Source organism: Labeo rohita, chromosome 13, assembly GCF_022985175.1.
Source record: "Labeo rohita strain BAU-BD-2019 chromosome 13, IGBB_LRoh.1.0, whole genome shotgun sequence".
Lineage (NCBI taxonomy): Eukaryota > Metazoa > Chordata > Actinopteri > Cypriniformes > Cyprinidae > Labeo > Labeo rohita.
The window spans coordinates 28,039,940-28,045,939 of record NC_066881.1 but is presented as its reverse complement, the minus strand read 5'-3'; the positions used below and the strand labels follow the sequence as shown (position 1 = coordinate 28,045,939).

The 6,000-nt window shown below is 34.1% G+C and overlaps 1 protein-coding gene across 1 annotated transcript in view; it reads left to right on the top strand.

Moving 5' to 3' along the window:
• The first annotated feature begins 5,212 nt into the window (after positions 1 to 5,212).
• loxl4 (lysyl oxidase-like 4) overlaps positions 5,213 to 6,000 on the top strand; it is a 33,857-nt gene continuing 33,069 nt past the window's right edge. The window contains exon 1 of the mRNA XM_051125827.1: positions 5,213 to 5,279. The gene's annotated coding sequence lies outside the window, so the exon portion shown is untranslated. The remainder of the gene's footprint in view (positions 5,280 to 6,000) is intronic.

Genomic DNA, 6,000 nt, shown 5'->3' with positions numbered 1-6,000 from the left:
CTCATGCGAAGAGAGCGAAAACAGGAGGTGACGGTGGGGGTAAACCGGAGGAGGTGCTATAATTTGAAAAGGCAGTTGTTTATTGTTGAAGAGCATGTATTTATTTCATGGCACCGCAAATTGTGGCTAAGGGCAGAGCCGGGTCTCGGTGGGTAATTACAGAGCTTGAGGCAGCGCCCCACCACAGCAGCGTCTCTTAAGAGCTTGTGCCTTGCCTTCACACACACACATACACAGTCAGTGAAGACTTTCAATCCACATCCATTAGACTTACTCCACACATCTGCTGAGGAACCACCATCTTGCTGAAGACGCCACCTGTGTTCTCAGCTAATGATGCTACTGGACTGTTAGCACTGAATTATCAGTTATAGGTGAATTAAGAATGATACCAGTCACAAGTTTGGATGCCCTTGTTTGAACTTGTTTCTAGTGTTCTAAGAAACATTTTGAAGTTTCCTGCTAAAATGCTCACGGCCAGTTCCTATATTTTACAATGTGGCTAATTCGGACGACCTTTGTTCGATTTCTGTTTAGGGGAAGTCAGTACGAATTTGCCGCCACCTAAAATACGTATGTTTTTTCACAAATCACGCATTATCAATCAGCTGGCGGTACTGAATGTAAACAATGCTACTGAACCAAACGAAACTTGCATATTTGGCTGATTATTACTGCTGAAAATGGTCAATTATTGTCATGTTTTGGGTTGTACTAATCGGTCGCAACGGCAAAAACATTTACTATAAACTATAGAGTACTATAGACTGCCAAAAGTTATAACAAATTAAGGGGAAGAGTGCAAAAAACAAAAAACAAAACTGAGGAACAAAAAGGCGTTTGTGGTTGGCCAAACTGAACCAGGATTTCCAGGGCAAGAATCTTGACAAAATTTGCTTGTTCTATTCATTTCTAGTCAGGTAGGTGAAATGTTAGGCTAATATCTTAATTAATACTGCTCTTTACCACCTATTAACTTTAGTTTGTCAAAATATTGCACATTTTCCTGCTTATTAAGTCTTTTTCTATATGATATATAGCAGCTTCCACATGTTTTCCCATAATTTAGACAGCATAACTTAAATTAGCATATTCAGTAGCACATGCAATTTATGCTGTTGTTTACATCTGAGTATCGCCATTTGCCAGTATGGCTGCGCTTTCCGGTAATGGCCTAATCATGACGTAAGTGCAAACCATCTGTTCGTAGGAATTAAGGTCATTGCACACAGAGCCTGAAATTTTCGTATGCATTTTTTTTTTTTTTTTGTATTTGTCATCCTTTCCTATCAAAATTCTTGCTACGGATGCAAAAATGCAGAAAATCGAACCTGATCTGACCTGATCAAACGTGACTGACAACGTGTGAAAAAGAATTTCGGACTCAAGTGCAAAGATCTTTAGCGACCTTGTCAAAAATGTACAAATTGCCGTGATCGGTTTGAAAATACTTAGCAGACAAATGTACACTACCGTTCAAAAGTTTGGGAATCATACTATTTAATTTAATTTAATTTTTTTTTTAAAGAATGTTCACCAATATTGTTACAGTTCAAAATAACAGCATAATAGTTTTCATAATTTTTTAGATTCTTTGTATAAAGATCAACATTTTTAAATAGAAATCTGTTGTCACTTTTGGTCAATTTAATGCGTACTTGCTGAATACTGACTTGCTGAATACTGACACTAAACTAAATAAATCGTGCTTATATGTTATTTTCTTAATAAAAGTAGGCCTAATTTTGCTGTTTTTATTATTATTATTATTATTATTATTAGCCACCTTGTCAAAAATGTACGAACTGCCGTAGTTTCTCCAGTCTGTCAGTTTGAAAATACTTAGCAGACAAATGTACACTACCGTTCAAAGGTTTGGGACTCATAAGATTTGTTTATTTAATTTATTTTTGAAAGAATGTTCACCAAGGCTGCATTTATTTGATCAAAAATACAGTAAAAATAGTATTGTTGTGAAATATTTTTACAGTTTAAAAAAACTGCATAATAGCATAATATATATGTTTTGTTTTTTTTTAATCATTTTATAGATTCATTGATGTATAAAGATCAACATTTTTAAATAGAAACCTTTTGGCCAATTAAATGCGTACTTGCTGAATGCTGACCCTAAACTTAAAAATTGTGCCTGTATGTTATTTTCTTAATAAAAGTAGGCCTAATTTTGCAATTATTATTATTATTATTATTATTATTATTAGCCACCTTGTCAAAAATGTATGATTTGCCATGGGATCAGTTTGAAAACACTTAACAGACAAATATACACTACCGTTTAAAAGTTTGGGAATCATACAATTTTATTTTATTTATTTATTTAGAATGTTCACCAAGGCTGCATTTATTCAATCAAAAATACACTAAAAACAATAATGTTGTGAAATATAGCATACTATTTTTCATGATTTTTTAGATTCTCTGATGTGTAAAGATCAACGTTTTTAAACAGAAATATTTTGTCACTTTTGCTCAATTCAGCGTGTATACTTGCTAAATACTGACCCTAAACTGATAAATTGTGTCTGTATGTTGTTTTTTTTAAATAAAAGTGGGCCTAATTTTGTTATTATTGTTATTATCATTATTATTAATGGTTAGATCACAACAACTTCATATCTCACAGTTGGTACTTTATTCTCTGTAAAACCATGTCTACACCAGATGCTAAAAGCCAATCGAACCCATTATAGTCAGTGATGCTGTCTACCGTGGATGCGGTGCTACTTGACAAATCCCAGACAGAAATGCCTCCTTCTATTTATGGCATTCTGACACAAACAACTGTCAAATGATTTGCAACGGTCACTTTGTTACATCCAGTGTAGACAGCCATTAGATGATGCAGGGCAACGACTGTCGTTTCTGGTGTAGACATGGTGTAACTGTGACTTTATATCTCCAAATTCTGACTTTGTACTTCCTAACCTGTTTTTATATATCACAACTGCATCTTTTCTCTCCCAACTGCACCTCTCTGTCTCAAAATGTAACTAAAATTACAGCTGCGATTTCATAACTCACATCGTGACTCGTAAATTCAGTTAGTGCTATTTCAGTAATAATAAGGAATGAGTAGGTGTGTCTAAATTTTTTGGCTGGTAGTGTGTGTCACGTATGCCACCCGTGAGTCACATAATGTATATGTATATAGGTAGTAATAGCAGTCTTGTTGATTTGAGGTGCTGTACGTATATTTTTGGCACTTTTTCCCTCTCCCTTTCAGTCATTTTGCAAGATTTCTCTTTGATTAACTGTTCTAACAGGATCCCCCTTCCTGTCTTGGTTTACCCAGTGGGAGGGACCTGCATTCAAGCACACAGTCACACCAACTTTTGGCACAAAAACAACTTAATTGCTAGTTTTCAATTGACAGCGAATACATGAACAGAGGTTAGGTAATTGAGGAAACTGTTAAATATTTTCCCCCTAAAGTTTTATCATTTTTCACTTGTTTGTTTCTAAATCTGTACGTGGATGTTACGGTAATTGTTGGTGAGGTGCAGCCCACCTTGCACACAGTTATGGATGTGATTTTCTAGAAATATGCCTGTGAAACTAAAATGGGCCTTCTGAGGTTTGTTAAAACTGAAATGCAATCAACAGAACGTGCTAATTCGGTCACAAACTCACAGACATGCAAACATTTAAAGTATGTACAAATAAAAACAAGTTTTATCTATGGACAGACTATGGATGGAGGTGAAAATGAGTCTTGAGATATTTAAGACAATCCTTGCTGTGGTTTAAAGAGAAGGATGTCTTGCTTTTTTGGGAGTGAGGTTTGTGGTCACCTTACTGAAGAAACATCTACTATGTGGTTATGGAGCTTCTTTTAGTTACTTGGAATTGTGACATATGGAGTTATTCAGGACTTGAGATCTTCCTGTGGCTTTGTGTTACAAAGCTGGCCATAAGACGTTTACGTGTGTGTGAGCAAATCAAAAATCGAGATCCACTGTCAAATGATAATAGCAACTTTGTGTTACAATATGTTACTTATCTGTTTTATATGTAGGTATAATAGACTGAACTTCAGATGAGTCTCCTTTCTGTCATGACCTCTCTCTGAGAGTTTAGCATGGTAATGTACATGATAATGTTAATGAGTTCGGTCTTGGTGAAATAGATCTGCTATGCTGCTGCTGTTGCAAGGGAGACTTGCTGCTGTTAGCATGTAAGAAATACTGCTGCTGCACATACAATATATATGAAATAATAACCCCAATATACTAGAGTATAACTAGTGGAGGGTTTTTGAAGTGCGCAGCAACTGCTAGAGCAAGCACTAACTGATTATTTGAATATTGAGCAGCAAGCTCACTGGCTGCTGATGAGAAGTGAACTAATCAGCTACGTCATGTGAGTAATGATGTGATTATGTCAGATTTAGATCAGCCTGCACCATGTAGAGTTTCTTGACAGAACTTTGTATACACAAACATTTAAAAAAAATTAAGCATTCAGTAAAAACATTCTAAAATCAAAAGAAATTTACAAAAGTGATTTTATGTCCATAGAAAGCACACTAAATGTAAGTGAAGTGTCCACTTTTAAGTTTTTGGAGAATAAAATGTCAAAATTTGGTTGAAATAATGTCACACTGTCATTCAGCGTAACACAATATTTATGTAAAAATTCAAACAACATGCTTATTTGGACTTGTACATATTAAAATATATAAAAGAATAAGGGAGCATATTAAATTTTGTTTTAAATTAGTAAAAAATTCTTGCTGACAAATGGGCTAAACCTAGGATAATGGCACATTTGAACAATGTAGAATTACAACTAATTAGTATTTGGGGGGAAAGTAATTTGTTTTAATATGTCATAAATTGATTTTTGTTGTAAATACACCTTACAAGATTGTTACACTGAATGACATTTTAGTTGATGTCTGCTTAAACCCTTTTTCATCTTTGACACACACACACACACACACACACACATATACACATATGTATGTATGTATATATATATATATACAAATCAAAACTGTTTATAAAAAACCTTAAAAAAATAAACATTTAGTAAAAAATATACTAGAAAACAAACAAATAGAAAAAAACTCAGTTCTGTTGGAATGGCAATGATGTGAAAGACGCTGAGATAAAGATGGAGACCTCTGTGGGAGGGATGTAGAAGTGATGGAGGGAGAGAGAGGGAGGGGGAGAAGAGGGACTGAGTGCATGTTCAACTCTCTCCTTCATTCATTTTTCTCCAGTCTGTGACTGACGTGACTTACGTGTGGCTGCCAGGTGAGTGAAATTTGACTTTTGAACTTTTTGGTGCATTTGCTTGGGTTCCTAATGATGTTCTTAAAAATATGCTCTCCTCTCTTCCAGTGCATGCTTTATGTCATAGTGGGGTTTATTTATTGATTTATGAATACATACTGGGATGAGGTGAAATATGTTATGTATCTACATTGATATCTGTGTTATGGATCTCCATATAGAGGTGGTGAAATAATAGCCTATTATTCCTGGATACTTATATAATCATGTTGCTATTTGTACACACAAACAGTAGACACTTGTTTTTCTTATTTTTAGGTTTTGTTCTATTATAAGTTTCCTGTTATCATACTTCTACTAAACTTTTCTTTCATCCATCACATGTCTAATGCGCATTATGCAAAAATCTGTTGGGTGAACCTCACAAAAAGTTGTTAAGACCATGTCTGGGTCATATAAATTAAACCAGAAATTACATTTTGGATAATATTTTTTATATTTTTATTTTATTGTATTTTATTATTTTATTTCATTATTATTATTATTATTATTTTATTTTATTTTAGGTGAAGTTATAATGCAAAAAAACCCAATGATCTTCAAATGTGACCCTGGACCATAAAATCTGTCTTAAGTTGCTTGGGTATATTTGTAGCAATAGCCAAAAATACATTGTATGGGTCAAAATTATCGAATTTTTCTTTTATGCCAAAATTCGTTAGGATATCAAGTAAAGATCATG